The sequence below is a fragment of the Vombatus ursinus genome, unplaced genomic scaffold (genome assembly GCF_900497805.2).
Source record: "Vombatus ursinus unplaced genomic scaffold, bare-nosed wombat genome assembly UNPS02014819.1, whole genome shotgun sequence".
NCBI lineage: Eukaryota > Metazoa > Chordata > Mammalia > Diprotodontia > Vombatidae > Vombatus > Vombatus ursinus.
This window is the reverse complement of record NW_020954597.1, coordinates 1,325,086-1,348,343: the sequence shown is the minus strand read 5'-3', so window position 1 is coordinate 1,348,343 and position 23,258 is coordinate 1,325,086. Positions and strand designations below refer to the sequence as shown.

The 23,258-nt window shown below is 49.5% G+C and overlaps 1 protein-coding gene across 1 annotated transcript in view; it reads left to right on the top strand.

The window, feature by feature from the left end:
• EDA (ectodysplasin A) overlaps nucleotides 1-23,258 on the top strand; it is a 191,280-nt gene that overhangs the window by 142,798 nt on the left and 25,224 nt on the right. The gene's annotated exons all lie outside the window — the stretch shown is intronic.

Below are 23,258 nucleotides of genomic sequence, written 5' to 3'. Positions count from 1 at the left end.
CACCTGAAGCCTAGCACAGCAGCCATCTGTGGCCACTTCCCCTCTTTAGGGGCACCCGACTGTCTCCTGGAAGCAGCTGGCACGTTTCTAAAAGCGTCTTGAACATGTTCACCTTAGGAGAGACATCTGTTTTCATCAGTTTCGAATCTCTCATCATTAAAATATCATCATTAACCCACTCATTAAAGTAAAATACAGAAACCTCATTTCAAGAAAGGGTCTGGATTGCTCAAACTCTGAGGAAGTTTATCATCAACAGGCATTTATTAAGTGCCTTCTGTGTGCCAGGCCCTTGTGCCAGGTGCTGGGAATGTGAGCACAGAACTGCCCTTAACGAGCTCTCCTATTGGATCAGAGGAAGGGGCGCATGCAGTCTATGCAGATTAAAAAGTAACGTGGTTGGTAAATGTGGGGGGCGCAAGCTCAGCCTCATCCAGGACAGGAGGCTAGCTAGCCTTTGAAGGAAGCTAGGAATTTAAAGAAGATATGTAGTCTAGTGGTGCTATGTGGCTGGTACAAAGGGACAGAGATGGGAAATGGAATAGTGTATGCGAGGACCAGTAAGAGGGTCGGTGAAACTGACCCTGGGGTACAGAACGGGGAGTCATGTGTAGTGAGGCTGGGCCCGAAGGCTTCTAAATGCGTAACAAAAGAATGTGAGTTTGATCCTGAAGCCTCTTAAACAAGGGAGCGCCATGGTCGGAAAAAGTGATGAGGACCCCTGAGCCGGAGAGATGGCTGTGTAAGTGAGATGTTGGGAAGAGGGAAGGGGCAAGACTTAGCAACTGATTTGAGCCATGGGATAAGTGAGGGGATGACAGCTAGGTTGCAGGCCTGGGTGACAGGAAGGCTGCCGGTCCCCTCCATTCTGAGAGGGAAGCCAAGGAGGGTGGAAGGCTTGGGGAGGAAGAGGATGAGTTCTTCTTTCATTGTGTCAGATTCCAGATGGCTATAGGACGTGCAGTTGGAAGTGGCCAAGGGGCTGTTTTTGCCGTGGGCCCGGAGGTTAGGGCTCCAAAGAGGAATCTGGAACTCATCTGCATCAAGATGATCACCAATCCATGGGCGTTTGAGACCTTCGGGAAAGCTTCACTGAGGAAGCTCAGCCACCCTCATCATTCCTTCACTTGAGAATTCCCTTTGTTCAGAGAGAATTGGGATTATGGGCTCTCTGCTTGTCCACTTTCCTCATATCCCTTGCTCACTCACTAGGTCCTCAAGGCCTGAGTTCCGGTCTTATCCTTTAGGAGCCCCAGCACACTTGGCGGGGCTGGTGACCTCATGTTTGCTAAATGCAGCAATGACTCAATCCCTGACAAGGCAGGCAGGGATTGGACCGGATGACCTCAGAGGACCCATCCTGCTCCAAACAATTACTGAGAGGTGCCTGGAGATGACAGTGGCCCTAAGAAGACTTGCCCTGCCTACCTTGCCAGGGTGTGGTAAAGACAGCACATTGTAATACAGAAAGCCTATATTATGTGAACTCAGATTGGTTTAATGGTGAGCCCAGGGAGGATGTGGTCTCTGCCTTGGTGCATTTGACTCCTCAGTCCTGAGCACAGAGCCTTGTGTGTAGACGACAAGTATTTGTTGAACTGGAAGAAAATTCCCTGAGTCACATGCAACTCATGCCAGAAGAGTTCCAAGGAGCCATCTTTTACTGGGGAAGAAGCAGAAGCTGGGCAGTGGGAGGGAGTCCAAAGAGCTGAGCTCTGATTGCACGTCTCTCACTTCTTAGCCATGGATGTCGCTCACTCTGGGAGTCTCAGTTTCTCCCTTGGGATGAGATGATTAGACTACATAGTTTCTGCAGTTCCTTGTAGCCCTGACATTCTACTTACCTCCTCTCTTGATCCCTCCTCCTCCTCCTTATCATAGCTACGATTCCACCCAGGCAAGCCTCAGCCTAGGATCACTCCCACCATGCAGCACTCCACTCCTATACCATTCTGACTGGCTCCACTTGGCTGGCTGGCTCCACTGCAGATTTCTGTTACCCAGCCTCGCCTGGGTCCTCACTGCTGCCAGGAAATCCTTCCTCATCAGGTCACTCTCCTACTGTCCACAGAGGCTCTTCCAAACCTTTTCACCCCTCCTCAAACCTCCCATAACTCCTCTTTCCTCCTTTCTCTCGGCCAAAAGCCTTGCTTGGTTTGCCGTTGCCATTTGCCATGAGCTGCCTCTTCTCCCCTCTTCCTCATCTCCTATCACTCAGGTGCCTTCTGGAAACATCTCCTCCCTCACCCCATCTCACATTGCTTCTCACCAAGGCCATCCCCTCTAACTGCACAAGCAAACCCATTCCATCCCACCTCCTCCAGCAGATCACCCCCTCTGCCGTCCCCGCTCTCTCACTCATCTTCAGTCTCTCCCTGTCTCCTGGTTCCTTCCTGACTGCCGACAAACGTGCTCATGTCTCCCCCATCCTGGAAAAAACCCCCACTCACTGTTGCCCTTTGTAGTTAAACTCCTTGAAAAGGCCGTCTACACTAGCTGCCCCAACTTCCTCTCTTCTCATTCTCTTCTTAACCACTTAGAATCCATCTGCCGAGTTCCTCATTCCAGTAGGTCACTTCTCACCCCTCATTCTCCTTGGCTCCTCCTGGGCCACACTGGGAATCGCTCTCTCCTCCTTGATCCTCTCCTCTCTAGATGTTTGGAACACCCCACTCCCTCCTGGTTCTCCCCCTCCCTCTCTGACCTCTCCTTCTCAGTCTCCTTTGCATCCTGGACCCTCCCCCATATCACCTCCTGTAATGGTAGGTGTGTCCCTCGGGGCTCTGTCCTAGGCCTCCTCCCTTCTCCCTCTAGACTGCTTCACTTGGCCATCTCCTCAGCTCCCATGGATTTTATTACCGTCTCTATGCTGAGGATTCTCACATCTACCCATTCTGCTCCAGGCTCTCTGCTGACCTCCGGTCTCCCATCTCCAGCTGCCTTTCAGACATCTCAAACTGGATGGCCAATTTAACTCCATACGTCCAAAATGGAACTCATTATTTTTTCCCCAAACCCTCTCCCTCCTCCTACCTTCCCTATTACTGTAGAGGGCAACACCAGCCTCCTAGGCCCTCAGGCTCCAACATAGGAGTTGTCCTAAATACCCAATATGGTGCCAAGGCCCGTCAGTTTCACCTTTCCAACATCTGTTTGCTCTGTTTGCCATTCCAAACCCTTCATAGCCTAACCCCCAACTCTCATCTTTTCAGTCTTCTTACAGCTTATGGTTCAGGGCAGCACACTGGCCTCCTGGCTGTTCCACAGAAAACAAACTCTGTTGACTTTGGGCATTTTCTCAGCCAGTCCCTCATGCCTGGAAGGCTCTCCCTCCTCCACTCTGCCTGCTGACCTCCCTGGCTTCCTTTAAGTCCCAACAAAAATCCCACCTTCTACCGGAAGCCTTCCCCAACCTCTCTTAATTCTAGTGTTTTCCCTCTGTTAATTAGCTCCTATTCTATACATAGCTTGCTTTGTATATATTTCTTTGCATATTGTCTCTCCCATTAGATTGTAAGCTCTTTGTTGAGGGCAGGAACTGTCTTTTTGTCTCTTTTTGAATCTCCAGCACTTAGCACAGTGCCTGGCACAAAGTAGGTGCTCAACAAATGTTGATTGATTCCATGCTGCCTGCCATCTAAAAGAAGTACCCTTTTCCTTCCCTCATTTCTATCCTTCCTCCTCAAATGAAGAAAGAGCAGAGACGGTGATGTAGGTTTGGGCTGGCTGGGATGGCCTAGAAGCTCCTTTCCTGCTCAAGGTTCTGCAATTCTGAGTCCAACTTAGTTTGATGATTTCAGCATTGTGGACATCTCTCCTACCAATGCAGATTTTTGTTGTTCAGTCATTTTTCAGTTGTCCTCAACTCTGTGTGAGTCACAACAAAATGCAGCTAGTCCTTATCTTACTTGTCTCTTGAGGAACCCTGTATGTGAGCCGAGAAACAATAGTTAGAACCGAACAGTGAACAACTGATTGGTTGAAGAGTGGAAGAGGAGTATATATTGTCACCTTATTTATTTAACTTATGTCCAGAGTACAATATGCAAAATGCCAGGCTAGCCAAATCGAAAGCCACAATTAAGTCTTCCGGGAGAAGTATAAACAATCTCAGATATGCAGACGATACCACTCCAGTTGCAGAAAGTGAAGAATTAAGAAGCCTCTTGATGAGGGTGAAAGAGGAGAGTGTAGGGGGCAGCTAGGTGGCGCAGTGGATAGAGCGCCGGGCCTGAAGTCAGGAGGGCCTGAGTTCAAGTCCAGCCTCAGGCCAAACACTTGACACTTACTAGCTGTGTGACCCTGGGCAAGTCACTTAACCCCAAATGCCTAAAGAAAAAAAAAAAGAGTGTAAAAGCTGGTTTGAAGCTTAACATAAAAAAAAATAAAATCATAGTGACTGGTCCTATGACTTCCTGGCAAATAGAGGGGGAAGCAATGGAAGCAGTGTCAGATTTTGTATTCGTGGGCTCAAAGATCACTGCAGATGGTGACAGGAGCCAGGAAATTAAGACACTTGCTCCTCGGAAGGAAAGCTATGGCAAATCTGGACAGCAGACTACAAAGCAGAGATGTCACCTTGCTGACAAAGGTCTGTAGAGTCAAAGCTATGGCCTTCCCAGTAGCAATGTAGGCTGGGAGAGCTGGACTTTGAGGAAAGCCGAGCGCCACAGAATCGACACTTTCAAACTGTGGAATCGTGCTGCTGGAGAAGACTTCAGAGAGTCCCTGGGACAGCAAGGAGGTCAAATCAGTCAATGCTTCAAGAAATCAATTCAGGCTAAGGGCAAATATAGAAGCTGAAGGTTAACTCCTTTGGCCACATAATGAGAAGGTGGGACTCATTGGGAAAGACCCGATGGTGGGCAAGACTGAAGGCAAAAGGAGAAGAGGACGGCAGAGATGGATAGAGACTGTCATGGAAGCAATGAGCATGAGCTTGGACAGACTTTGGGAGCCAGTGGAGGACAGAAGGGCCTGGGGTGCTGGGGTCCATGGGGTCACCAAGAGTCAGCCACGACTGAACATCTGAGTAACAACAACCTAATCTGCCTGAGCTTTGGCTGCACTGGCACAGCCTTTGGAATGTTGCGGGCACGCCTACAGCATGAAACAACATCAGAAGAAGACTCAAGTTAAGGAAGGTGGTGGGAGTCCAAAGTACCCGCATCAGAAGCAGAAACCACCAGAAAGGCTCACCCAACCTCCTCAGGCCTGTTTTCCCATTGACCTTGGGAGCTGGCCCCTCTGTACTATGGAAGCAGTTGGCCAGCACTCACAGTAGCCAGAACATGAAGCCAAAGGTTAGAAATGTGATAGCATGCTTCATTTGCAGACACATCTTCGCCAGGCTGCCTGAGGCCTTGTATAAAAATGATTGATTGAGTTAGAGGAAAAGTAGCTAATCATTTTCATTAAGCTCTCTTTGGAATGGATGCCATGGTAATTACAGAAACTTGGTCCATGCTATTGATAAGGTGAAAGGTTGAATTGCATGGGACCATTTGTCAGTGTGCATTTTGCATTCAGTGGAATGCTCTTAAGAAACAGCTGGATGTTTTTTGTTTTGTTTTGTTTTGCTTTTAGATGAGGCAATTGGGGTTAAGTGACTTGCCCAGGGTCACATAGCTAATAAGTGTCAAGTGTCTGAGGCTGGATTTGAACTCAGGTCCTCCTGACTCCAAGGCCCATGTTCTATCTACTGTGCCACCGAGCTGCCCCTTGGATGACTTTCTTGCATGAGGTCCTAGATTCCAATAGCTGCACCAGATGAGTGATTTCCTGTGGGGAATTAGGTGACTGGAGCAGAGCTGCATCTCAGCGCACAGAACTTTTGATCTCTATTTCACCTCCTACTGAAGACTTTGCCTGGTCCATCTCGCCCGTTTCTCCAAACTATCCAGACGGTCCCTAGCCTGCCTCTCCCTCAGTCTGCCTGGGGTAATTCCATGTACGTGCCACTTTCTCGATGCTGCTTGATCTGCATTGATTAGACTTTTGTCTCCTAGGGGCCTCAGAGTCCAAGCTGTACCTATGTGCCTATGCCAGCCCTGGCAAGTGTTCACCTACTTTCCACTGGAAGGCCTCCAGGGATGGATAACTCACCCCTCCCCCCCTCCTCCCCTAGTAGCCCATTCCAGTTTAGGACAGAGGCCACAAATCCGCCTCTCTGAAGCACGCACCTCTGAGGTCAAGTCTAGTCTTTATTTCAAGTATTTGAAGGTAATGATCATGCCCTCCCCTTCAGCCTTACTCATGTCCAAACTGAGCTACCTAGTTCCTTCCACAAATCCTCAGGTGTCATGGTTTCAGGACCCACCCCCGTAATGATTGTTCTCATCTGGGTGCTCTCTACCTTCTAGTTTATCAATGCTGATAAACTCCCTAAGCTGTGGGTCTAATGAGGGCGGAGGGCAGTGGGGCTGTTGCCTTCCTGCTCACGGACATTCTGCCTCTCTCAATGTAGCCACACCGCTGACACCCAGATCTTCCTTCACATCGCCTGTTGCCTAGTCACAGAGATGTCATCGAGTATGGTGCTTTTCTCTCTCACTCTCTCTCTCTCCTTTTTTTTTGGGGGGGGGGGGGGGGGGGTGTTGTAGTACGGGGAAGAACCAGAGAGCAGGAATTGACTTTTGTCCGTTTTAAATGTCCTCATGGTAGCTTCAGCCTCTCATTCTAGTTTCTTGAGATCTCTTTGAATCTGAGTCTCATTCCTTGTATTAGCAGATTTGATAAGCATGCTACTTCCCTTTCATTTGAGTCACTGACAAAAAAATCTGGAGCCAAGCAAGGTCCAGGGCAGAACCCTTCGGTATTCTACTGGAAACTTTGCTCCATGTTGGTGTCACTTCATTAGTCATCTCCACCTAATGGTCTTATCATCTAGCTCACCTCTCTCTGTTGTGTCCTCAAGGATAGAAGCCTCATCAAATGCCTTTGGAAATCCAGGGAGCCTGGGTCTTTGTCCTTCCTCTGATCTACCCAACTAGTAACCCCCCCCAAAGGGGATGGGGGGAAGAAATAAGGTTGGTATCATATGATGGAAAATTATGGAAGGTACTTGAAATACCATCACGTTTGTAATGTGCCTTTACTTCCTGCTTCCTCGCTGGGTAATCTGGGGCAGTTTACTTACTTCTCTAGGTCTCCGTTTCCTCATTTCTAACGGGAGCATCGAGGTTGGCCTAGATTCTCTCCAAGGCCCCTTCCAGCCCTAAGTCTATAGTGCTATGTCATGCAGGTTCATAATGCCCCCTAGACTTGGGCCAGGAATCAGTCAAACTCACAGCCACCTTCTTCCTCTCCCATTCTTGGGGGCTTTCAGAGATCACTGACTTAAAGGGCAGCATGGCAGAGCAGAGAGTGCAGATCTGGAGTCAAAAGACTGAGGTTCATCCTCCTGCTTACTCCCTATGTGACCCTGGTTGGGCCACTGAAGGTCTCGCAGCCTTACCGTGTCCAAAGGAGGTGAGGAGAAGGCCAGACAAGACTGTGCCATGTATTCAGCCCAGCCCAGCTCTTTTCTCCATTTCTCCAACAATGATCTAAGAAGATAGCATGCTTATCAAATCTGCAAATGATACATCGCTGGGCCTAAAAGCGAATGTGAAACTGAAGAAGCAGCTCCCATGAACAGTGGATGTAAAAACACACAAGTTGGAAAAACTTCGGAACTCTACTCAATGCGGTGATCGCCTGTGATTCTAAAGAACTGGAGATTTCACCCGCCAGGTGAGCAATCAGGCTGGCAGTGACTTGAGCCTTTGCATTGTGCTGGCATGTGCATTTTGGTGCAGGATTGTTCGGGGGAAGGAGAGAGGCTAGAGGCTAGTTTGTTAAAAAATTCAGTGAAAATAGTGGGCATAATAATGTGCTTCTCTCAAAAGGCAGCTGGTAGTTGTTAGGATCAAGGCTGTGGATATCTATGACCAGCTTTTGTAAACTGCCCACAGTAACGACTCACATGTGCGCACGGCTGTGCTGAGCTGGGTCGGTGGTCACTGCCCTGCCGGGGGTAGGAGCGGGCTGCTGTGTGGCTGCCAATCGCTTAGCTTTTCTGCTGTAGGCAGCAGCCCGTTTCCTCTTCAGCCCTGCTGTTAAGGTCTGCCACCAACAGGTAGCTAAGTGGGCCTTTGCTTATAGTCACATGATCCAATCGGCCCAATGTTGCACATGCTTGAGATGGAGAGAGCAGCTGCCTTTTTCTGTTTTCTGTGAATGAATCGATGAATAAATGAAAAGCTTTTTACTGTATGTGAAGCATTGTACTAAGTCCTAGAGGTACATCTGCCCCCCAGGAGCCCACATTCTGATGGAAGTGACTGTACATATAGGGGAGTGGGAGGCAAGAAGGGAGTTTGGGACTGGGAAGTCACAAAGATGGTGAGTGGAACGGGACAGGATCCAGGGACATCTGCTTTCCCAAGGTAACGAGTGGTGCTTTGGAACTTAGAGGAGCAACAAGGTCAAAAGGCCCAGCTGAGCCCAGTGACTCAGTGCTCCCCAGGCATGACCTAAGAGCAGCTGAAGAGAATAGTCAAAAGAATCTCTCACTTAAGAGCTGTTCTGGATAAAAGGAGATCTTTACAGATGATTCTTTACCTTGCTCACCAATGCTTAGAATTCTCATCCCCTGACTCTATAGCAAAGAAAGTAAGCCTTAGGTCCTTTTGGCTCCCCATTGCTACCGCTGGGCCCATCCCTGCTCCCTGCACCATCGGTGTCGCTGGAAGCTAGTCTCCAACCTGAAGTCTCTGCCACAGCCCAGGGCTATTCTGGCTTCCAGTGTGGGCCAGGGCCAATGCCTTGTCCTCCTTTAACCACAGGAGGAAGGGCCCATGGTAGGAGGGAAGGACAGCCACTGAGCTCTACACCAGCGCCCCCTCCAAGCCATGGCAACATGGTTTAGTGGGAAGTGTGCTATGCTTGAAGTCAGCAGAGCCCCGAGTTCCAATCCTGCCTCTCATACCTACTAGCTATGAGTTCCTCGGCAAGTCTCTCAGCCTCTGTATTCCCCCTGCCTCTGGCTGTTCTTCCCCCCCCCCCCACCCCATAGCCTGCCCCCAGAGTTGTGCGCGATGGCAACTCATGTCTTCCCAGACAGCTGTGGCTACAGCAGTGACTCAGGCTCCCTTTGGAACCATACAGACGTTTCTGAAGCCTCTGCTGATTCAAGGTGCTCATGACAGCTAAAAGGTGAAAAAAAACAAGTGCCCAAAACCCAGTGAAACGTCCCAACTGAAGCTTCACAACAACCAGGTCTTCAAACATTTTCCATCTCCAACTTTGGTTTTTAGCTTTGTGATCTTCTGACAACCACTGGACAGGATGGAAGAGCTCCTCTGCTCCAGGCCTGTTTAAAGCTCCACTGCAGTGGAAGCCTTCTCTCCCACCTCTTGGTGGGAAGTGACCTTCCACCTCTGACCTCAACGGAGCTCTCTGATTGAGAACTCCTATGCAATTATCATGGGATATTGGGTATTCTGGGTCTCTGTGTTCATGCCATTTCCTCTTACTGGTCTGGAGCCTGCCTGAGGACAGGAACTTTATCTCTCCCAGAACCTAGGACAGAGTTCCAGGCACCTGGAGGCGGTGTTCCACCTACACTTGCTCTCCTGCTTTAATCATCCCACTTGACCAGTGATCTTCTTTAGTCCCTCCTGGACGCTGAGTGGCAGTGACAGTAGGGAATGGCAGGGATCAGTTGATGGCAAGGGTAATGTGTAAGGAGGAGAAGGGAATAAGCATTTATAGAATACCTACTATGTGCCAGGCACTGAGCTATGTGCCTTTTTTTTTTTTACAAATATGATCGCATTTGATCCTCACAACAACCCTACAAGGTACATGCTATTATTATTCCCATTTTACAGATGAGGAAACTGAGGCAAATAGAGGTTACGTGACTTGCCCAGGGTCACACAGCTAGTAAGTATCTGAGGCCATATTGGAACTCAGGTCTTTCTGACGCCAGGCCCACCCGGCACTTTATTCACTGTACCACACAAGCTGTGTATAAGGAGTATTCCTGGTTCCGTGTTGCTAGCCCATGTAGTATAACGGTGCCAGGACTGAATTTCAAAGGTGGTTGGTGAACTGGCCTGGTGAACTGGGGATGGGAAGAAAGTTAGGGTACTCCGGGACAATGAAGCCAAACAAGCCAAGCAAAGGTAACTAGTAAACAGAGTTGGCAATGGTGCCCTCCGATTGGAAGCTCAACAGTAGAGTGGATTCCAGCCAGCCCGTTGTGTAAATGCCAACTTGAAAACCCTTGGCATTCAAAGGGGGCCAACTCTTGCCTGGATTCTAGACACGGTCCCTTTGCCAACACTGTTTGCTTTGCTTTGTGCTGGTGTTTAAGGAGCCTTACAAAGGACTGGAAATGAACATTTGAGTAGGGTGGGGCAGGGCTACACTCGGAAGTCTCCACCCTGCTGCTGCCCACTGTGTCTACCACACACCATTCATGCTCCTATCTTAGTTGTGTCCCGGTTTCAGTTACCTACTGTCATCGTCCATCCAACTGCCCTGAACCCTCAACACCTTCTCGTCCCTGGCACTGCACCCCTGGCTCCATTGGACCCGATTCTAAACCACCATTACTCCCGTTTCCTTGTTCCAGCCCAAATCTGGATTTCTCATGTGGCCACCCACCACATTACTTGTAGTGCTCCCCCTCACCCCTGGCTGCCCCTTCAGTGACTTTAGCTCATGATTTTCCTCCTCACTTCTTCTGCTGTCATCATCCTGGGACAGCAGTATTCACACTGACCCCTCTTATCCTGTGACCATGTGGCTCTTTGACTTCCTTTTCCAGCTTACTTCCCTTGGCAGCTCATTCATTCCCATGACTTTATTGACCCCGCTGTGCCGATGACCTCATGCTCATGTCTCAGACTCACATCTCCAGCTGCCAACAGGCCACAGACACCTGCCTCTTCCACCAGTGGGTCTAAATCCAAGTTCGGTATCTCTTTCTCCAGAAACCAATTCCTCATTCTGCCTTTTCTTTTTCTGTCTACGGCCCCGCCATTCATCCTGCCTCCTGTGCGTGTAACCTTGGTGTTATCTTTTCCTCTGCCCTCACCTTCACTCACCTCTCATATCCAATCGGGTACCAGATCTTCTCTGTTCCATAGCTGCAGTCTTTTTCATTCAGTATCTAGTAGCCACTGCCTAATAACCCAGCTTGGGCCTGACGTGCATATTCTAGCCTGACATCCTTCTTCTTGTCAAGGCTCCCCACCCCCGCACAATCAAATACTTCCGCACTGCCAAGAGCATCAACACCGTTCTTTTTTTCCTGTCACGCATGGTACATGAGTCACCTACCCAATGAACCTTAATCCAAATTCCTCCCTCACTTTCCTTGACTATGCTAACATTACCCTTGCAGCGTAGCCCAGACTGGCCCCATTTCCCTTTGAGCTCGGCTTCCCGTTTGGGGCACCCCTCCTTGTGCAGATCCTTCAGGAGCCTCCGTTGGCATCTCCCTGCATCTTCCCATCCAGCCTTCCTGTCACTCCTACAGCAGCCCTTGGTGGCTCGCTATTGCCCAGGCGGTAAAGCTCTGATTCCTCTGCCAACCTTGTTCTCCTCAACCTTTCCAATATGAGCTCAGATGACTTTCCTCCATGAACTTACCACTCCAGCCAGACTGAGCTCCTTTCAGCCCCTAAACACACATGCCTCCATGCCTTTGGACGTGGATTGAGCACCTACTCAGTGCCAGATACTGTACTCACCACTGGGGACCCATGCCTCTGGAGAGGAGCTCGGCTTCTGATCTACATCATTCCCTGTGTCTCTTTGCCATGTTTTAACCCCCAACTCAGCTGTGGCGTTTTCTCCTAGGAAGCCTCTCTGACCTTCCCCACCCCGCCCACCACCACCACAAAAAAGTCCAGGTCTGAGAAAGAGTAAAGCTCATTAGTGATTGTAGGACAGATTCAGTCAAACAATTCGTTTGAAAGGCAGATTTCAAAGGGTAGAGAAGTGAGTGGGAGGTGAGGAAATGGAGGCAATAATACTGAGAGGGCCTTTTCTAGGTATTTGGCTTAGGAAGGGAGGAGAGATAAAGGACAACAGCTTGAGGGGATGAGTGGGCAAAGCAAGGCTTTTTTAAGGACTGGAGACCTGGGAATGTCTATAGGCATCAGGAAAGGAGCCAGTGAATGAGGAGATATTAGAGAGGAGAGAAAGAGAAGAAAGGCTTGAGGGGGCAAACTCACCAAGTCGCCACTTTCAACATTCCCATTCCCTTCACGCAATAATCATGGGGCATGGCATTTTTTTAACAAGCATTTATTAAGTACCTACTATGTGCCAGGCACCGTGCTAAGCACTTACTAATGTTATTTCATTTTATCCTTACAATAACCCTATAAGGTAGGTGGCTGCCATTATCCCCATTTTACAGATGAGAAAACTGAGGCAGCAGTTAAGTGATTTGCCCAGGGTCACACAGCTCAGAAGTGTCTGAGGCTGGATTTGAATTCAGGTCTTCCTGACTCCAGCTCCCACCAGTGCCCTGGATACTGTGGTGCCATCTCGCTGCCTCCAGGTGTGGTCTGACCAGGTCAGAATGGAACAGGATTTTCACCCCTCTTATTGTAAACAAGATGCTAAGATTGCATCGGTTTTGTCTTATCCCTTGGCTCGCACTGAGCTGGTGGTCCATTAATCCCCACCCTCCTGCCTTTTTTCACATGAGCTATGGTCTGACTATATTCCCCTCATCTCGCATGTAGTAAATTCTGGGTGAAACTGAGACTGGCATCTTGAATCTCATGGTAGCAAAAGTTTCCTCACCTGGGAATTCCCCGTACCACCGGAATGGCTAGGTGGTGCAATGGATAGAGTACTTGGCCTGGAGTCCTGAAGACCTGAATTCAAATCCGCTCTGAGACATGTAGTAGCTATGTGACCTTAGACAAGTCACTTCACCTCTGCCTGCCTCAGTTTCCTGGGCTGTAAAATAGGGCTCATTAATAGCACCTTCCCTGCAGGGTTGTTGGGAGGATCGAATGAGATCATAATGTAATGCACTCGGCACAGTGCCTAGCACACAGTCGGCACTCAATCACTGCTTGTTTCCTGCCTTCCTTCCACTGAAATCACAGGTTCCATCCCTAGCTCTGTCCCTTTATAAGACAGCCTTAGCCCACTCTGCCTCCACCCCCAACGGCTCCACTCTTTCTGTGATCGGGAGTCAGAGAACAGAGGTTTCCTGCGGTCAGGTCCCTGAGGATATCGCAGGGACTTTGTGCCTCAGCTCCTTGTCCCTAGTGGTTTGGCCCACCCACTGCCCCTTGGCATCTGCCCCTTGGAGGCTTTGTTTTCACAGCCTGCTCTTTGGTCTTGACCCCAACAACGGCTTGGGATTTCCCATTTTCTCTTCTGTAAAACAGCGATGAGGACCTTTAATGGTGCGGTGGCCAAAATAGAGGCCAATGAGGCAGCAACAGGGAGTCGGTGGGGTCAAAAGGAAGCAGCGGCCTGAAGAACGGAGCACCAAAGCAGATGACGGGCAGCGGCTTGAGACCTGAGCAGGGTGTGTGGCCCGCCCACATCAGCTGGAGGATGGTGGAACCATCCCATTCACTTCTCTTGCCTCCTGCCCACCCGAAGGACGGCAGTGACCAAATGCCAGCAGGGCATACAGATGTTCAGGCAGTGAATGTGACCGTGAGGCCTTGGGGCTGAGCTTGAGTTTGAGGTGTGGGGGATTTCATCACCCCCTCTCCCGAGGCAGATCTTCAGCTTGGCTGCCACCTCCAGCCAGTGTGTGCCCCGGGGGGGGGGGGGGGGCTTGGACTGAGTCTCACTGATTCTAAGGCCTGCTCTCTGTCTGTTGTGCCAACGATCCCTGCCCACTGGCATCCTCTGATGAGGGAAATGCCCTGGAGGGGAAGAGCATAGTTTGGTAGCTCTGCCATGGCCAGACGGGCTGAATCCTTCCTGAGCAGTAGGCCCAGAGCAGCTACAAGGACGGGTGCTCATCAGGGGCCTGTTTTCACATAGAGGTATGCTGAACAGACTCAATATGCTGACTTTTCAACTTTCATGTAACCTGAAACCTAATTATTCACAGAGCTCATGTGTTAGATGCACCCCCATGCCCCCGGTGAAGTGTAATCATTGGGGCCTAGCTTGGTTAGAATGGAGGAAGAAGGAAGAGGTCTGGATACGAAGGCTGAGATGATCATAGAGGTTCCCCATGGTCTGGGCTTGGGCAACAGCAGGCTGGCTGAGCGTGGCGAGCTGAGGGCTTTTACTGCTGACAGGCTCAGAGTGCTCAGCGGTCTCTCAGAATGTCTTACTCACAGCTTTGACCAAAATCTCCTGCCCTTTCAACACAGTCACTTGAGAGTTTTGTATTTTTTAAGTTTTGGACTACATGTCCTGCTCAGAAATGGAGGTCAGGAGGAAAATGGGGCCCACTTTCCAGACAATATTCATGCCAGGCTCTAGAGAAGGACATTTCTATACTCTACAAAATTGAGAGCTAGTAAAGGCCATCAGGAAGCTTAGATGATGGGGCAGCTAGGTGGTGCAGTGGCTAGAGCTCCGGCCTTGGAGTCAGGAGGACCCGAGTTCAAATCCGACCTCAGACACTTGACACCTACTAGCTGTGTGACCCTGGGCAAGTCATTTAATCCCGATTGCCTCATACATGCTACCCCCCCCAAAAAAAAGAGAAGCAGCAGCAGCTTAGTTAATGAGTGATTTTCAGACAGTGGGCTAATACTTCTCTGAAAATTGATGAAGTAAATGGGTGGCAAAAAAGTGTGCTAGGAAGCGGGAAGAGCATTGGACTTTGAGTCAAGAGAACTGTATTCAGCCACGGCTAAGTCACATGACCACTCTGCGCCTCAGGGCCCTCGTCTGTCTCAAATCTCAAAACACCAGATGAATGTGGGTTCTTAGCATCCTTCCTGCCACTGGAGGGAGATTTCTTCCAAACTCTTGTCTCATCATTTCTGTTTATCTCAGTGGGATGGGACTGGAAAACAGCAGGATGGTTTGTGTTAAGAACTAACGAAGTAAAACAAAAGGGTAACTTGACACTTCAAGTCGTTAACTGTAAATCGTGGCATTGACCACGTAAACGACAAGGAGCCACGGTCTTTAAAATGAATTCCATGATGACTCCAGTGAAGCAAGACTGAAAGGCCTTGCCTCATGGCAGGGGAATGGGGTGGGCAGCCAGATTTGGAGTCGGAGGCACAGCTCCTCGGTAACCACGTGACCTTAGCCAAGTCCTTTCCCCTCTCTAGGCCTCAGTTTCCTCCTCTGTAAAATGAGAAGATTGGACTCATTGACCTCTAAGATTCCCCCCTCCCCCCCAAACTCTAGATCTGTGATCCTATGACCTAACGCTTCAGGGATTTCAACAGCTGGAGCACAGAGGGCCAAGTGTCTCATCTCACAGTGAAAGGGTGTGGGCCTCCTGGCTGTGGGCCTAGAATGTGTCAAGGGCCAGCAGTGGTCAGGAGGGAGGTCTGGCTTCCATCTCCCCAAGCAAATGAGCGTGGGAACGTTGTTCGCTGACGGTTCTGCTGTGGCCCGCTGTGTTTGCTGTACTCCAGACGCAGCTCCAACACTTTGCTGGAGCTGTGAGCTCCTGGCGAGGGAAGGGGAGAGCGACTTCTCTCAGTGCGGGTCACAGACCCTGCTCACCTCCTCCTCCCTTGGCCGAACCCTTCCGGAGAGGAATTACTGCCCCCTCGCCAGAGGTCTCATCCCACTTCTTTAAATGTTTTGTCAAGACTCAGACGGTCTTTGACACCGTCTAGGCACAAAGAACTAGAAGAATGGCGGGCTCTGGTGGAGTGATCCCCAGTCAGAAATCCCACGTAACCTTGAGCAGATTGCTTCCCCCTTCTGGGCCTCAGTTTCCCAATGTTTCAAGTTGGGGGTGGGAAGGGCTTGGGGCTAGCTAATCTCTAAATTCCCTTGAAGTTTGCCTTTCCAGGTAGCCTGGCCCTAGCAGCTTAGAAAGAAGGTGCAGCTTGAGATCAGCCATGACAGAAGGTATAGAGCAGGCAGCAACATTTCCAGACCCTCCCAGCATTAAAGCAAGGAGCAGCGCAGCCTGCTGCCCCCCACCCCCACGCCCCTCCCCCTCCCCCTCAGGCATCTCCTTGGGAGTGAGCCCTAGAGGCGTCCTGCCTTCTTGCTTGGACCTCGAGAATACCCGGGGTGGGAAACTCCAATATTCTCAGCAAAACCAGGGCAATATTAGGGTTGGAGGTATGGCAGCAGGGAACAGCTAGGGTCACAACAGTGACAATAATCCACCTTTCTTCTAGGGCCCTTTCTCCACAACCCTGTGAAATAGGCAGGGAGAGGCCAAAATGCCCATTTTGCAGAGGAGACTGCGACTTAGAGGAGTCACACAAGGTTGTGTCCTCTCTTAGGCAGCCTCTTGTTTGGGGGGAAGGAAGAGATGGACAGAAGATTCCAAGTAAGAGAGTCCTAATTCTTATAAAGTGAAGACTCCACCCTGAATCCCGCTGCTCTCGTTTCAGCCCAGTCCTTATTTTGACAGGGCCACAGACAGCAATTGTTCACTGCCCCAACATTACCAATTCTCCCAGCACAAATCAGTTGAAGGTCACCTTTGCTTGGTGCTAGGTGCTATATACAGGCACTAGATGTCTCAGGGGATAGAGTACCAGGCCTGGAGTCAGGAAGACCCGAGTTCAAATCCAGCCTTAGATACTTCCTAGCCGTGTGACCCTGGGCAAATCACTTCACTTCTGTTTGCCTTCATCCACTGGAGAAGGAAATGGCAGACCACTCCAGTATCTTTGCCAAGAAAACCCCATGGGCCATATTGGCGTGCTATGGTCCACGGGGTCACAAAGAGTCATTCACGACTGAGTCACAGGGAACTATACCCCCTGGCATCTACACTAGTGACTCACCAAATGGAATTGAGGAAACCGTTGAGCAATGAAGTGAGGACCCCAAACCAAATTGTAACCACAGACCACCTGATGGCCAGTGAAAGGTGCTAAGCCAGAAGTGAGGAAATGAGCAGCGGGGACCCGATGTGCTCAGAATGACGAGTCCACAAACGCTTCTCTGGCCAGTGCCGAGCTGCCCCCTCCCAGGCTCCCCAGCTTCTTGCAATCTTTCTTTTTTTGTAGCTTCCCTGCCTAGGGGAACTTAAATGTAAAGTTAGTGGATGAATTTCATGAATAATTAAAGCAAAGATTGCAAGATGTATCCTCCTTGTTGGCAAAGACAACATCTTTATTTATACCCTTGCTGGTGCTCAGCACTCTTTCTCAGACTCCTCTTTGTGCCCCCGGCCTCCGTGTCTCCACATTCTCCACTCCTCTCTCCACATTCTCTCCATTGGTGATCGCTTCTGCTGTCCTGGGTTCAATTCTCACCTCTATGCTGTTGGCCTCTCCATCTATGTGTACCAACCTTAATCTCTGTCCTGTGCTCCGGTCTCCAATCATCAACTTCCTATTGGACAATTTGAACTGGAAATCCCAGAGGCATCTCAAACTCAACGTATGCAAAACAAAACCCATTGTCTTCCCTCTTAAAAATGCCCCTCCCTTCCAGGGACCGCCATCCCCACAGCTTTATTAACTCTTCCACATCCAGTCAGTTACCGAGCAATTTGCCAATTTTCCTTCTACCATCCCTCCACACACAGCTGCCACCACCCTACCACAGGCCCCCATCACCTCTTGCCCAGACTCTCGCAGTGGCCTCCTAATTGGCCTTCAGTCAGCCAACAGTTGTTTGTTGAGTGCTTATCATGTGCTGGGGATACAAAAAAAAAGGCAAAAACAGCCCCTGCCCCAGGAGTTTCCATGCTGTCATACATGTAGCCTACACATATACGTGTATGGAAATGCATATACAGCTTCCTAGACAACATGTATACAAAGTAGGTAGAAGCTAATTTCAGAGGGGAAGGCACTACTGGGGGACAGGAGGCTTCCTATAAGAGGGGACATTTGAACTGAGACTTGAAGGGAGGCCAGAGACACTACCAGGCCAACGTGAGGAGGGGGAGGCCCAGACTCGAATACTTGTGGGGCAAGGGGAGTAAAGTGGAAAAAGGTCTGGGAAAGGAGGAAGGAACTAGGTTGTGAATGAAAAGCTGAGGACTTTCTAGGTGATCCCGGAGGCAGCAGGGAGCTTCTGAGGTTGGAGTCGGGGATGATATGGGTGGATTTATGCTTTAGGAAAATCCCTCTGGAAGGGGGTGGAAGATGGACTGGAGAAGGGAGAAATCGGGGCCAGGCAGCCCAACCAGCAGGCCATTGAAGTGGGCCAAGTGCTAGGTCATGCAGGACTGCACCATGATGGGCATCAGTGTCTGAGAGAAGGGGACAAATACCAGCACTCTGGCAGAGATGCCAAGATTTGGTGGTGCCTTGGATGTGGGGGGGGGTGAGTGAGAGTGAGGAGCTGAGCATGGCACTTAAATTGTGAGCCTCCGTGTGTGAGAGGACGGCAGTGCCCTTGACAGTAACGGGAGTGGGGAGGAGGGAAGATACGGACGTTAGTTTTAGAAATGTCGAGTTGTCCGAAAGGCAGTTGGCAATGCAAGATTGGAGGCCAGCAGAGTGACTCTACGCTCCAGTCCATCCCCCACACTCCTGCCAAAATAATCTTCCAAAGGCACAGGTCTAACCATGTCACCCCTTTGCTCAAAAATTGTCAGTTCCCAATGAAATGGTGGGCAGTTGTAAAATAGAAACACATGGCCCTAGCAATCAAGGCCCTCTCCAGGTTAGCTCCAACCTGAGGTTTCAGCCTGATTTGCTCTACTCTTTCCTGGCTCCAGGCATTCCTTCAGGCTATACCTCCCCTCCCCCATCTTTCCTCTCCCCACATTGAAATCCTCCTTTTCCTTCACCAGCCTCAGCTCAGCTCTCACTTCTCCCTAATCCCTGAGCCCCACTCCCCAAGTGGGAGGCTTTCCTTACTTCATCTGCATAGCTTCACTCTTACCATTTTCACATTCATCTCTATAGCAGGCTTCTTGGTGGGTGTTCATGTCTACACCCTCTCCCACCATTCATTACAGTATAAACTCTTGAATGGAGGGCAGGGCCCGTGGCACTGTTCACCTTCATCAGCATGTGGAAACGGGGATCTGCACCCAGCAGACACTTAATGCTTATTGAATTAAATTGAATGACACGCATACATCAGTGCTGGACACATAGGTGTTCAAGTTTTGTTGAATTGAATTGAATTGTGAATAGGTCTGTTCCCCTCTTGACTCCAAAAGTCTGATAGCAGAATGTACTTGTCTCCTTCCTCTCCATGGAGGCAGCCACGGGTGCCAAATGAGGCCTCTGTAGTCAGACACAGTCAGTATGTTGGCTTATCTTGCTGAACTGTACTTCTTAGGGACAGGTCTATTGATAGAGTCATTGAAGAGAAACAGCAATGCCAAAAAAGGCACAATAAAACTTTTACAAAAAAAGAAAAGGGGTTTGGGGAGGCAAAGGAGAGGGTTTGTTTAGAGATAGGAAGGCTAACTGCCTAGCCTGTGGTAAGTGATTCGGGGGCCCTAACAAGGAGGACTCAAAGAAAAGTCAATGGCAAGAACAAAAGGAATTCCGTGTTAGAAACCAGGAGGCAGAGTCCGAGGCGCAGGCAGGAGTCCTCAGTCTCCTTTGTTGGCTCTTTATCCAGGTTGTGGGTTCCGTCCTCAGCCTGCTTCTCTTTCCACTCTATACTGTCTCACTTGGTCAGCTCATCTGTTCCTATGGCTTCATTTCCCATATCTATGCAGATGATTTCTCTATATATTTAGCCTTGGACTCCCCACTGAGCTATAGTCACACATCTCTACCTATTGGACATCTCAGACTAGATGTCCCACAGGCATCTCAAATTCAATATGTCCAAAAGAGAACCCATTATCTTTCCCCAAACCTTTCCTCATTCTGAATCTCCCTATTACTTCAGAGGACACCTCCCAGGCCCTCAAACTACCAACCTAGGAGTTATCCTGGATTCTTCACTATCTCTCACCTCCCATGTCCAAGCTGTTGCCAAGGCCTGTCCATTTCACCCCTGCAGCATCTCTGGTTGATCTCACCTCTGCAGCCTCTCTCATTGATTTCACCTCTGCAGCATTTCTTGTCCATTTCACCTCTGCAGCATGTCTCCTCCATTTCCCCTCTATAGCATCTGTTGTCCATTTCACCTCTGCAGCATCTCTCATTGATTTCACCTCTGAAATACTTCTTGTCTGTTTCACCTCTCCAGCATCTCTTGTCCATTTCACCTCTGCAACACCTCTTGTCCATTTCATCTCGGCAGCATCTCTCAACCACTCCCCCTTCTCTCCTCTGACACTGCCCCCATCCTGCTGCAGGCCCTATCACCTCACACCTGAATTATTGCAATAGCTGCCAGGGCTCTCTGCCTACCTCCCCACTCCAGTTCATCCTCCTTTATCCTCCATCCATCCTTCATCCATGCTGACACTAAAGTGATTTTCCTAAAGTATGAGTTTGACCATGTCACCCCCTTGCTCAAAAAATTTAGTGACACCCTACTACCTCCAGGATCAAATTCTTTCTTTTTCATACATCCTTTGCAACCTAGTCCCTTCCTACCTTTCTAGCCTTACTGACCTACTTGCTGTTGCCTACATTCCATCTCACATCTCACTGCCTTTGTATTGACTAGACTCCATGCCTAGAATATTCTGCCCCCTCACCTCCACCTCTTAGAATCTTTGGATTCCTTCAAGACTCCTTCTGTAAGAGGCTTTTCCCAGTCCTTCTTGCCTTCTACTTCTCTTCCATCTTGTAGGTACCTACTTATTTATACATGGTCTCCCCCATTAGACTGTGAGCTTCTTAGGGACCAGGATAGCATTTTTGCCTTTCTTTGTATCCCAAGCTTAACACAGGGCCTGTCACACAATAAATGCTTAATAAATAATCATTGACTATCCTACAGGGGTTGGGGAAGGAAACGGGGACTGAGCCAAGAGCCAACGAATTTTTTTGCTCCATGCTCCCCTTCTGCTTTGGTAACTCAAGAAACTGCCCTCTGGTCTTTGGCTAGAAAGCCTAGTAAGCAAACATGCCAATTTGTGCCTTTTACAAGAATGGGGGGAAAGGGGTGGGGGTGGGGAAGGAGCCGGTCTTTGAAAAGTCACAGGAAAACAGAGCATCAAGGCCTATGAGTAACACTACAACGTTTACCCGTCTCCTAAAATGCCTTTACAGTCTCAAATAAAAATGGGGCCAGATGCAGCCAGACCAGAATTTGCTTAGTAGGTAACAGATTTATTGGACTTGCTCATTTAAAAAAAAATTAAGGTTATAAACAACATATGTCAAAAATCCCATAAAACCACTCTGGAAAGCGTCTTTCCTGGAAAGCTGAAACCCCTGCTAAGGTTTAGGATTTGCTAAAAGAGGGACAGAAGACAGAAGGCAGGGAGAGAAAGGAAAGGAGGGAGGGGTAGAGAGGGACAGAGAAGAAGGGAGGAAAGGAGAGGGAAAAGTGGAGGGAGGGAGAGGAAGGAATGGAGAAAAAGAGAGGAACAGAGAGGAAGAAAGGTAAGAAAGGGAAAGGAGAGAGAGAAAGGATTGAATGGAAGGAGAGAGAGGAAGGGAGGGAGGAAAACAGAACAGAACAGTAATCCTTGGAAATGGTATGTTCTGTGTGGGTCTGTGTCCAGTAGCTACCCCAGAGGTTCAGCTACCTGGTCCCCTCCCAGGATGTAATCTATCCAACCCCCTCAGAGAACTAGCAAGCCCCTATTTACAAATACAGGTGCTGTTGCTATGAGTGACCATGGCCTGCACATGAGGTCTGCCTATAGAACTCATACTTTTCAGGCAGTGAGAAGGTGCTCAAGGGACTGAAGTCACAGGATCTGAGGGAGGGCCATTGCAAAGCCCAGGACCACAGATATCCTCTAACTTAATGCTCAGATTTCACAGAAAGACAGACTTCTGCTTCAGAGATGGAGTCCCAGATGGGTGGACTCTCCCTGGCATTCCAAGGGAGGCCTTCTCAAAGAAGTCTTCCTGTTCATTGAGTTACTTAGGGAAAGGGTTAGGGGGGGGGGGGGGAGGAGATCTGAGAGGCATGCTGCTGGAGTGAGACAAAGCCCTGGAGGTGTGGGTTCTAATCCTGCTTCTGCCTCAGACTCATTATTTCACCTTTCTGGGCCTCAGTTTCCTCATCTGTAAAACAATTAGCTAGATGAGATGACCCTACAGCTGTGACATTATCTATCTTAAAGTTTCTTCCATCTCTGACATTCCCTGTTCTAAGACCCCTGTCCCTCCATGTCCTGGCATTCTCTGTTTTAAGGACCCCCCTCCCCGCCAGCTCTGATGTTCTCTGATCCAAGACCCTTTTCCAATTCTAACATTCTGTGGTCTCTGTTTGAAGGGCCCTTCCAACTCCAGCTTCTGTGATAAATTATCTTTATCTTCTCATTCATCCATCATCTGACTCTTGTTGGGCTCTGTCTGATCCATTTGAAGCCCCTTCTAAGTGTTGAATCACTTACATCTGTATGCCTTAAGCGATTTCTTAGGATTTATCTACTAAATCCCAGATGGGTTAGGCTCTGCATTTGTGGAGGGAGTTGCCATAAGGGAGTCTCTGTGCTGTTAAAACCACAGCTCCTTCCCATACTGACATCCTTGACCTGTCTGTCTCATGGGGGTATTTATGGAGAAAGGGCTTCCTAAGTCTGGAGTACAGGCTGTAGGGCTAGAATGGGAGGGGGGGCTGCCTCGGGCGGTGCTGGACTCCCCTTCCTTAAAGGCCTCCAAGTGGCCAGATGCTCACTCATGTGGAAGGTTAGCAAGGCAATTCTTCAGGTGCAGCTCAGACTGCACTTGGCTGAGGGCCCCTCCACAGCTGTTCTGGACCACCCTGTGGTCCCTATGTGGATGCATCAACTGCTCCTGCCTGTGGAGTCATGCTCTGTGCCTGCATATTACAATCAAAAAGGGGCAGCTAGGTGGCACAGTGGATAGAGCACTGGCCCTGAAGTCAGGAGGACCTGAGTTCAAATCCGGTCTCAGAGCAAACACTTGATGCTTACTAGCTGTGATCCTGGGCAAGTCACTTAACCCCAATTGCCTAAACCCCTCCCAAAAAAAACATATTACAATCAGAGCCTCAGCAGATGACATTCTCATTCTCCTCTCTCCCCCTCTCTCCTTTCCCTCTTCCCCCCTTTCTCCCTCTCTCCCCCCACCTCTCCTCTTTCCCCCTCT